General features: G+C 46.5%; 1 protein-coding gene across 1 annotated transcript in view; it reads right to left on the bottom strand.

Annotated features, from left to right (window-relative positions):
* Nucleotides 1-12,130, bottom strand: part of foxp2 (forkhead box P2) — a 161,009-nt gene that overhangs the window by 103,915 nt on the left and 44,964 nt on the right. The gene's annotated exons all lie outside the window — the stretch shown is intronic.

The raw sequence follows: 12,130 nt of genomic DNA, 5'->3' as shown, positions 1-12,130 counted from the left end.
ACACAGCCAGAGAGAAAGAGAGACACTCCTACTAAAATGTTTGCCGTCTTGCAGCCGTCAGGATTTGAGCGTGCGTCGCGTCTGAATGAAGTCGCCTAATGACGCAAAGCTAATCATGCAAAATTAAAATTTGGTGGCGGGGAGGAGGAGGAGTAAAGGGGAGGGGGGAGGAGGGAGCACCAAATCACATGGTGCAGGCCGGTGATGAACACTAATGGGTTTGTCCTCTTTGCTGTGGCTAAATAAAATGTGCCTTCAAGGCTTCCATAGAGGACGGATGCTCATATGTCATTTATTGGCTTTATTCCTCTTCCCCCCCTCTTCTTCTTTAATCAAACCTCATATATTCATTTATTTTGGTGACATTTAAAACATTCAGCGCTGTTCTCAACGGGACACAATTAAACCGGACTGTGAGCTGTGAGCAATCTATGTGGTGGGAGACCTACGAACCAAGACGCAATTTTTTAACAGCCGCAAATAAATGTAAGATATTGAATTAATTTCGCCGGCATCTATTAGATATGAAAAGCTGGGCAGAGAGAGAGAGAGACAGAGAGAGAGAGAGAGAGAGAAAGGGAGAGAAAAAAATCTATCAGGAATATCACTAATGATTGTGCTAAAAACAGCATAAATTATGCATATTACCTCCTCTCTCTCCAGTAATAAATGTTTTATCATTTTCCCTGCATAAATGCTCTGTACCTTCACCGGGGCAGCGCCGAGCCCCACCAACATCAGTCCACATCCACACAATAAATAAAAAGAGCCAACAAACGCCAGCCCAAAGTGCACTCCAAAATGTCTCTATTTGGCCCATAACTCTCTTAAAAACTATTAATTAACTAATTAATTGATGAAATTACGTCAATTAATATTTCAAAACTCTTTTCAATCAAATACTGCAACTACCCTACTACAAAGGGTAACGTCATATGCTAATTCTAATTCCTATTTCAATAGTAGTTTTGCTCCTTTCCTTGACTGGCAGCGAAATCACCGTCCCACTCTCACACTTAAATACACCCATTTTTTTTTTTTTACAAAACTACAATTGTCAGCAGCAGGCTTTTTGAATGTGAGCATCCTGTATCGTACCACCCTCTGACTGTAGGTCAGGCGGTGGTACCACCGCTTTTGGACAGAGCAAGATAACGCCTGATAATCAAAAGCAACCCCACATACACGCAACAAAAGAGGAAGGGATGATGTGTGTGTGAGTGTGTGTATTTGTGCTCATGTGTCTGTGCTTGTGTACTGTGTGTATTCTTTGACCAGTAAATACAGTTTTAATGGCAGTGTGTACATGTGTGTCACTGTGTGTGTGTTTGTGTGTGTCCACGTGCGTGTGTGTGTCTATGTGTGCGTGCGTGTGTGTGTTTGACGAGGGGCAGATACAGGACAGGCCTTAAAGGATGTCCACAGCCAGGATAAACAGGATGACGGCAGGGAGAACAAACAGGGCTGAGCTGTTACACAGAGCAGGGCGACAGCTGCCCGGGACACAAGTCAATAAGGAAGAGGCCGGGACAACAAACAGGCCCCTGTTTAACACTGCACCGCTCACTATACTGATGGAGGGAGGGAGACAGACAGAGAGAGAGACAGACAGGGAGAGAGATAGAGAGAGGAAGGAGGGGGTGAAGGAGAGAGAGAGAGAGAGAGAGAGAGAGAGAAGAGAGAGAGAGGTAGAGGGGGAGGGAGGCAAAGACTGGCACAATGTGACATCCAATCCGGTGATGAATCTGAGCATAAGGAACTCAAGGCTGCAGCCCAGATCAGCCGGCTAATAAGTATTCAAATTAGGCATAAATTTTACATGGCCAATGTTTAAAATATTCAGAGAAAGACTGTCTGATTGCCTTTACAGGCTTTTATGAACATTCTAATGGAGCCTGCATCTCCTTTCTTTCTTGGAGCGGCGACGGATGTTCCCAAAACTTGAAGATATATCAGATGAAGAAATAAGGATTTTTAATAACATCTGAATGCAACGCAAGCTACTAGCAAAGTCCAAAGAAAATGGCTACTTTGATATTAACAAACTGATGAAATTCACTGATAATGTACTTGAATGTGATTACTGGTATATCAAAACATAATATTGTAGAAAAAAAAATCTGGACTTATTTCACCTCACAAAGCTTGACTAAAATGGAAGATAATAAATAAATAAGCATAATTTGCACTTCACACACATACAATACAAGCCCAATACCCAGCTTCATCTCACTGCTATAATCTTCTCTCCCTCCTCACAAAATAAAATCTGTGCAATATGTCTAACTGCAAAATAATGATAATGCAGATATATGCAAAGTATATTCGCAGAGATCAGATGGTGCTTTAACCTTAATGACAGCGGTGAGATAAATTAATTAGCCATCTAAAGGCGGCATTCAAATCTGCCAATTAGAATGTCAATTAGAAACACAGGCAGCCAAGCTGCAGTGATGAGCGAGCCACCGAGCCACAGATCTGACTGTGGGGGTGACGGGACTGTCACAGATAGAGACACACACGCGTGTGCGCACACACACACACACACACACACACACACACACACACACACACACACAGTGACAAGACAGTGACAATAGATGGCACCTTAGGGTGTGACTCTGTGTGTGCATACATATCCCTACATTTGTGTGTGTGTGTGCATCTACCACAGGTCTCCTACGCCCTGTACCCTCTCCCTGAGGAGTACCAGCTCTGACCCCGTGTCCTAGAGAGAAGCGGCCATGCCACCCCCCCCCCCCCCCAGCTGCAGTATGGACTGTGGCCCTGGCTGCAGTCCGCGGTGGTCCAGGAGGCTTTTAACGCCGCATGAGCGAATAGAAGACCGCCGGCTCGCCCGCGCGCGCGTTTGACATCCCATCAATTGGCGGTGTCCTGCATTTCAACACACCCGCTATTTGATGCTATTTCCTCAAGCCATAATCTTCCAATGAGGGGAGAACCTAGAGCACTTATTATCAGAAACACAGAGGGGAAGGCTGTTATTGCTGCTAATGCTGTAGGTGTATATGGCTTTGGGAAGGAAGATGATAGTGATATGAAGTGTTTAGGTTGTGGGGTGGTGGAGAGATAGTGAGAGACGCAGATAACCTGACGCTGTCTAAATTGACTGTAGTCAAAGACTGCAGATGGCTCCCACATTTCTATTAAGCTGGGGGGGGCTTGGTGAAGGAGAGGCGTTTCCTGATAAAGCAGAGAGAGAGACAGGGACAGACACTTTATTTGCGAAGCCTCACACAAAATGCCAGCTTTTGTCTCATCCCATCTGTAACCCGTACCCCGTGCTTTGCTATGCCTCTTTCGGCTTGAGCAAATGTTGACTCTGGAATCTGGCACTGTGCAAAGCTGTCTCCTCCATCAGCTGTGGGATCCACCCGGCAGAGGGGCCTGACCACGGCTTCGGACCCCCAGATTGGGCCGAATTTGTTGTCGTTCTTGCGAGAAGTGTCACAGCAAAGGTGCAGGGAGTGTTTCATTGTCTCACTCTCTCTCTCTCGATCGAAAGCAACGCGCACGCACGCGCGCGCGCGCGCGCACGCACACACACACACACACACACACACACACACACACACACACACACACACACACACACACACACAGCTATCATTAAAGGGGAAAGAAGCAGCCCTCCATCTTTGTTTGGGGGCTCTAAAAGCTCTTAATGTAGCCTCATTACCTGGCCTGTCTCGCGCTCCATCATGTGCAGTAAACACACACTATGACACTGGCTATCCATCTATGCAATACACAGCTGTCTGCCGCGCACTAACACTGTCTGCTAGGGGGAATTTTACACACACACACACACACACGCACGCACGCACGCACACACACACACACACACACACACACTCACACACACACGTGTGTGCTTGCATGCATGCACATGCACAAGCGCGCACACACACGCACGCGCATGCATGCATGCACACGCACGCACACACACATGCATGCATGCATGCACGCACGCACGCGCACGCACACACACATTACGTTGTAACACATAACGGGCTTGACACTGGGTCATTCAGAGTCTCTGGGCTATCCATTTTCAGTGTGAGGATGTTCTTCACTGTGTCTCTATCTAGAACACTGATCCGAGTAAAAAAAGAAAAAGATAACATTCTTATTAGGAGGAATAAAGCTATACAAAAACAAAACATATGTGATCACTAAATTAGTGATCCCAGAAATCTGTTCATTATCAGTTCACACAGCTGGCAGGTGGCTGGCTGGAATTCTTTTAGTTTGTGAGATCAGGAGAAAAAAAGAAAGAAAAAAAAATACATTTCACAGTCTGCTGACTCCTCACAGCTCTCTGATCAAGTCGAGATATGGCTACCATTTAAAATAATCACAGATTCTGTGCTTGAGTGAAATTAATTCATCATTGCCATAAGTTACTATGCATACACAATAAAGAAGTAACTGAGCAAGGGCAAGGGCTGAGATATTCAATACTTCAGATTGCTTAATAAATCAAAATGCCAGATATGTGCTGAGTACTTGAAAATGGTGCTTAAACCACTACATTTTTAAATGATAAAACTAATCTAACCAAATGATCAAGAGCAAGAAAAAGTAAAAAAGTAAAAAAAGTAAAAAAAAATATCATAATTTAATCATGCATCAATTTGTGTCTTTGATGAATCCTGGATTGTGATGTTTGTTTCTACTTGAGATTGTTGTGGAAGGGAGTCGTTCCTCACAGCCTGCCCTCCAGCAGTGAGTTTGGAGTTGGGAGACGGGGGGAAACGAGCAGCCGTGAGTTTGTAGTTTGGAGACGGGGGGAAAACGAGCAGTTGGAAAGCTACGTTCGACAAAACCCAGTCCCCCGGATTAAGCAAGGCAAGCCAGGCTGCCGTGCCTCAGAATTAAAAGCTTCCTTTTTGGCACTGAAGGGCCACCATAAAAGAGCATTAATGACTACTTCTTATAAACCTGTGTATGGTAATGGTTTCTGCTCTCAGATAGAGGAATTTCAAAAGTGCTTCACCGGGTGAATAGAGATTGCTTTGGAAAGAGGGGGCTGGAGAAATCATATTTACTAAATCAGGAGTGGGGGGCAAAAATGAAAAGAGATGAATATGAATAATAGCCTTTGCTTTTTTTTTTCTCGGGATTAACATTATTCAAAGCAACAGAATCAAATGTGGTTATCTCCTGTCCAATGAGCCCTCCATTGAGAAAACCTCCGTCGTATTTCAATCCTTCATTTGAGCTGACAATAAATTGTAGTTCTGTGATAGGGGAGACATTCAGTCAAGAATGTTCAGAACTTAATTCTCTTCTATTTACAATAAGGAGATGAGCCAGAATGAGATAAAAGACAGACTATTGCCACAGTGTGCGAGTGTCTGTGAATGGAGTGAGTGTGTGTGCGTGTGTGTGTGTGTGTGTGTGTGTGTGTGTGTGTGTGTGTGTGTGTGTGTGAGCGAGAGAGAGAGAGCCAGTGTTTGTGGAGAAAAAATGACAGAAAGAAAGGCAGAGGAGAGAGTGTAAGTGCATGTTCAATTGTACAGTCTGCACAATGTCTCCTTAGAATCTAATGCATTAGGAGCCCATGAATAGTCTGCATGACACTATGTTAATACAAATTCATTTTATATGAATACAACCAGCTCCCAAATGTGACAATGGCAAAACATGTATTGCACACATTCCCACAATCCAAATACTAACATATCAAATCACATGGTAGGCCTACGTCAAAATACCATATATTAAAATCCACAGTAAAGGAGTCGATTCAGTAAAAAAAAAAAAAAAAAAAAAAGATTAAAGAAAAAAACCTCTCCGATTGCTTTTGCTTAACAATTATTTCCAACCGGTCGCTGCTGCAGGAAATGCACGCATCTAGCACATATTTGGCACGGCAGGCACAGCCCTCCACAGAGAGAGGAGAGAGGAGGAGAGGAGTGGAGTTTTTCGACTGCGTTTAGACTCGTCCCATATCATTTACATGTTACCCATCAGGCACCTCATTCTGCTGAAGCAGGAGACGTCCCCCCCCCCCCGCCGTGGCAGAGCGAGACAGTGACGAAAGCTCGTCCGTCGCCTCTCATTTGCATATTTGCCAATTCCATTAATTAACTCGGCCCACCTAATCAGGGGCTAATTGACCTATAAAGAGAGGAGGCCCCATTGTCTCGTCCAATCATCTTTACCCACAGTAGAGGAGGCGCGTCAGTGAATGCAGGGCACTTCCAACCAGACTGTATTTATAGAGCTCTTCTATGGAATTATTCCACTCAGAAAAGACATTTTACTCTGTACCTGAACTGAAGTGATCGGGACTGATCTGCTTTGAAATGGAGTAACGATTTATATATATATATATATATATATATATATATATATATATATATATATATATATATATATGGACAAAAACAAAACAAAAACATAGAAGATGGACTTAACCAAATTGGTAAGACTGCTCCAGTGTTCTTGTGGAGAGGAGAATAGTAAAAACAGAGGAGTTAATGATGGCTGCTGTGAGCGGTGGATAGCCTGCCTCTCCTCTCCTCTCCTCTCCTCTCCTCTCCTCTCGTCAGCGGCCAGGCACACGCAGCCCGGCCAGCACGGCTACAGAGACATAGCTCATTGTGACGTTTCCAGTTCTTTCTGCTTGATTAGGGTCATTATGTCCCCAGCTCTGATTGATGTTGTCATTCCCTCTCAGCAGTCCTGCATCGATAGATCTTAATGAATTGGTAAATAAGGGTGAAGATTGCAGTTGACAACACCGCAACATTCCTCATTCATACCAGACAAGATTTATGTAACCAATTAGGAGCATAACGGGGGGGATTGGTCAGGAGAAAAAATAATCTTTCCAGACGAAAAATAACCCTCGACAAAATAGATAATGGGCCGTCTTTAACACCGGCTTAGTCACAGTCTCTCCCTGGCCCGGCTGGGGATTTTTAAAACTGCTTAAAAAAAAAGAAGATCGCTTCTGCCCTTCTTAGGATTAGGAAATTGATTTTACAAATATATACAGCGACTAGGCGATAGTGTACACTGCCTGACTGACTGGCTGACTGACTGACTGCACCTCTCCATTTAAAAAATGCACCAGGCTAATCACTCCATATCTGAATAATGTCCAAACCAGAGATGATGACGGAATCAATAGATTAAAAATGAAGCCCTCGCCAACAAAGCACCACTTTGATATGGAAATGTTAAATTCAAGGGTCTATCCCCACCGCCCCCCCCCAACCAAAACCCCAAACAGAACCAATGAAAATGAGAATTAGGGGAATTGTGTGTGTGAGTTTGTGTGTATGTAGGTGTGTGTGTGTGTGTGTGTGTGTGTGTGTGTGTGTGTGTGTGTGTGTGTGTGTGTGTGTTGTGGCGGAGGGGGGGGGGGGGCATACAAATCAATCGTTTCTCAGAGACTTCACTTGATGTTTGATACATTGATTGAGGAATCATCATTTGCATTTTTTAATAGTCTCATATTACAATTATTTAATTTTGAGAGTCGTACACTAGAGTTGTAGGAATCAGTTAGCAGGCAAAGCAAGGCGTGTTTGTCATTAAAATAATAAAACAGATAAAAGTGCTGATGATCACTATAGGCAGCGAGTGACAGGCCAGGAGCAGCCATAGGGCAGGAGTGAACACAGGTGGAAAATAAATTAAAGGGGAGTGATACGGGAGTGGGCTCCTCTCAGCCTCTCTCTCCCTTCAAGCACATGCAAATGAGGCCGTGCTGCTTAACTGCATCATTTATGTGGATAATAGCGGCATCATCATTACGGGAACTCAAATTAAATTACATCACAATTAGCATAACAAAGTGATTGGTTAAACTTTCAAAACAAATAACGCGGCTCTGCTAATGAACAATGTTAATTGGCCGGGGTGCATTCTAAATAAAACATGTAGGTAAACGTGTTTTAGTTAAACAATTTTAAATTTGTTCATTTTTTTCCTTTCCTTTTTTTAAACAGAGTGATACATCGACTCGGAAAGGGGAAAAGGGAGAAAGGAGGAAAAGGCTCAAAACAGAATATCGCCAGGGGGATTTGTAAGCTGAAATATAAAATGTGTAGCATTTAATTTTATTGCACTAAAGAAGCTATTATATGCCAGACTCTGGAGAACAATGTAAATTATCTGCTCGCAAAATGGAGTTGGGCCAATTCTCCATGTGAACTAATCACATAGCTCATTATGCATTAGGGTATTAAATTATGAAGAGGAGTCCCTTTCGCATTCCTGCACAAAGCCCTATGAAATGTTAATAATATGCCCACAATAGGCCAATAGCAGGCCTGGCTCAGCCTCATCAATATTTCAGTCAACAAATGATCCCACTGGCCTTTGATAAAGATAACGAGTGCTTCAGTGCTTATCAGTCTTGTGACCTCTCTCCTCTTCAAACTATGTGCTCCTTCAAGTTTGGGACCCCTTTCACGGCGAGAAGAGGGAGAGACAATCCAAATAAGTCCAACTTCAAATAAAAGCTCTGCCCTCGTAAAGCACATAGATTAATATTTGATGGTTATTAGCTTATAAAAGGTCTCGCTTTATTCTGTTTAATCACCACGTCGAGCAGAGTGGTGAGTCTCATGTCCTCGTCACTTTAACGATCGATGAAGAGCCTCCGTTAGCTCAGCGAGCCAGTAGCAACACAACATCCCAACACAGCATGGTACAGTATACAACACCGCTCAAACTAATGCAGGAGCAAAAAAACACAAAAAAACAGTCTGCCAGTCCACCCACCCACACCCACACACACACACACACACACACACACAGTCATGCGTGCGCGTGCACACACACACACACACACACACACACACACACACATGCACACACACACACACACACACACACACAGGTACACCGATACACACGCACCGGCGCGTGCACACACAGACACACACCTACACACTGAGCCATTCATCAGCACTAATTAAGCAGCAGCTGAACAGGGCCCACAGAGCAGGGCAGCACGGCGAGACAGTACTGTGGGACGGCCAGCGGGGGGAACGCAAGGGGACACATCCCAGCAATAAAACACAACCATGAAACAGCCCAAGAGCCTGGAGTCAGCTATGGATGACAGGATGGATGAAAGGATGGATGGAGAGAGAGAGAGAGAGAGATGCACAGAGTCTGCCTGGCTCTTTTGTTGTTGTTGTTTTTTACCTGCAGGTGAGGAGTGTCAGAGAGCTTGACCAGAGAGCAGGGAGTTAGCCGCCGGTGTGCGAGTCGACTGGTGTCACGACGCGGAGAAGAGGAGCCAACAGTATCTGTGTCATCACTCCAGCCCTGTTTATGGGGGATGGCATCATAAACAAGCACGCTCCCACCCCACCTCCTCCCCCCGTGCTCCCTGTGCTCTCTCTCTCTCTCTCTCTCTCCCTCCTCTCCCGCTCGCGCCACCACCCCGCCAGCGCCGCCGCCACCGCCAGCGCCACCGCCAGCGCCGTGCCATTCATGCATACTTAAATCAGCCCTCGCCCCATTAAAAAAAAGAAAGCAAGCCCAGACGCCTCTCCTCTCCTGACAATTATTCTATCATTTTCCAGTTGTCACCGGGGCAATTACCGGCCCCGACCGAGGGCCCCCTCTGCGGGACGGACACGCGGGCCCCGATACGAGAGGCTTGAGCTGGGGGAGAGAGAAGAGTGGGAGAGAGAGCAGTGTGTGTGTCAGTGCATATGTGTGTGTGTGTGTGTGTGTGTGTGTATGTGTGTGTGAGAAGGGGGGGGGGGGGGGGGGTGGCGGTGGGTGGGGGGAGGATGAGGAGAAAAAAGTGCACAAAATGGAAATTTATGGCAGAGACACGGCGGCTTCTCTCTCTCCTGACACGCTTGGAAATAATTAGACCATCATTTCTTTCGCTCGCCGCTGATGAAATATATCACAATTACCGGAAAACACTGCTTATCATTTCATTGGGCTTTTTATTGTCGTTGAAGAGACACGGCAATTATTCTCTCTCTCATCCTTTGATTTAAGGAGTGACCTTCAAATCTGATTCTATTCGTTTATATCAGTGACTTTTTGCATGTAAGTAAGTATAAGGTGAGAGAGGTGCGTTTGCGTGTGTGTATGTGAGAATGTGAGAGTCACTGAGTGTGTGTGTGTGTGTGTGTGTGTGTGTGTGTGTGTGTGTGTGTGCGCGCGTGTGTGGGAGGGTACCTATGTGTGTGTGTGTGTGTGTGTGTGTGTGTGAGGGGACATTCACACGAGCAGCGGTGGGACTCGCAGGATGCTAGCCGGGCTCTCCCCTCGGCTGCACGGGCAGCTCGCCCTGCATGCACTCGCTCCAGTCGCACAGCTGCTTCTCTGAGGAGCACTCTCTCCCTCTCTCTCTCCGCGCACACACACACACACACACACACACACACACACACACACACACACACACACACACACACACACACTCCCATGCACAGACACAGACACACCGCGCCGGACTGCCTCTCTACTTTTCTCTACGTAGCGGAGTCGTGGAGAGGGGGAACGGAGCGCTACGAGCCTCGTCCGCCACAAAGGTATGTGTGCCTGGCTTTCTTCTCCAGCGGCTCAGTGCTTTTCTCTTCAGCTCTGATTGTGTCCATGTCAAAGTGTGTGTGTGTGTGTGTGTGTGTGTGTGTGTGTGTGTGTGTGTGTGTGTGTGTGTGTGTGTGTGTGTGTGTGTGTGTGTGCGTGTGCGTGTGCGTGTGCGTGTGCGCATGTCTGTGTGTGTGTGTGTGTGTGTGTGCGTGCGTGCGGCTGTAAAGTGTCTGAATGGGATTAGTGAAGAGCTGAGGCGCGGCGCTCGGTAGCCTCGCTCCGCACTGTGCTCTGGCAGAGAGAGTGTATATAGGGCTCTTAAAAACAATTAGTCACATCACAACCATGCATTACCGCGCAGCACGCTCACACCATCTCCCCACTGAGCAGCGCTACAGCTACAGCACTACAAGTGCACTTCCAAACAAAGTCACTGTTCTAAACACAAACAGAGGAGAGAGACGAGAGAGGGGGGTAAAATTGACCTACCTTTGAAACAACGAGAGAGAAATCCACTCTCCTCGCCCGGTAAGAAGAAGCATTTGAAGAAGTATTCTCAGAAGCCTGCGAGCATTACTGTGCATCCACAATGAAGAGAGGGGGTAAAACAGCAGCGGTAGAAAACACAGCATCAGTAGGAGGAGGAGGAGGGGGGGGGGCAGAAGAGAGAAACTAGCTGAGGCTTACTGTCAAACACATCAGCAGAGAAGTATTTACAGCCCTATATTGACACTCGTGCGAGAGGGGAGAGCACCTAGAGCACCTCTGCCCGCTCACGTCCCACAGACGCCTGCTTTCACTGCTGCCTAATTAAAACAAGCCAGGCAGCCCTGCTGGATTGTTTTGACGCCTGAGGACCAATAGTACACAAAAAGCAGTGGCCTTGATCGCTGGGGTAGGAGGGGGGGCTGCTCGTCAGAGAGGAGGGGGCAGAGAGGGGTGCTGAGAGTTGGCAAGGGAGGGCTGGGTGGGGTGGGCTGGGGGCTAAGTGTGTGTGTGTGGGGGGGGGGGGGGGGCTCAGAAGAGGTGTTTTGTAGAGCAATCTGAGCAGGGAGGGAGAGAGCACAAAAGGTTCAGGACCAGGGAGACCTCCACGCAGCCAGCCAGCCAGCCAGCGCTCCCTCACTTCTTTCTGGGGGGGAAAACAGCGAGACGAGTCCCGCTGTCCAACGACTCTTCTGCTCAATCTGCTCCCACCACTGTTTGATAGATACGCCTCTTACTTTGCCTTATTAGGCAAAGCCTGCAACAATGCGCCTGGTCAACCTCAGAAATAGCTCCCAACACAGGGAGCAGTCTCCAGAGGAAGGGCAGACATTTAAAAGCAAAACACACAAGCCAACAAAAATGTCCCAGCTTCTCCCCGTCTACCACTTGACAAAAGGCTAAACGTGTCGTTACAGATGTTCATCAAGCGTCAGATGTTTTGAACAAGTCAATGCCACTGAATTACCATCGCTAACCGGAACCACACAAGTGTTGCTCTCTCTGCCCGCTGCCAGAGGAGCCGAGGGAGGCAAGCTGGCCTGAGCTGAGTGAGGATCCACACTATAAACAACACACACCACGCAATGAGATG

The sequence above is a fragment of the Poromitra crassiceps genome (assembly GCF_964638095.1).
Source record: "Poromitra crassiceps genome assembly, chromosome: 2".
Lineage (NCBI taxonomy): Eukaryota > Metazoa > Chordata > Actinopteri > Beryciformes > Melamphaidae > Poromitra > Poromitra crassiceps.
The sequence above is the reverse complement of the archived record's forward strand: the minus strand, read 5'-3'. Positions and strand labels throughout refer to the sequence as shown.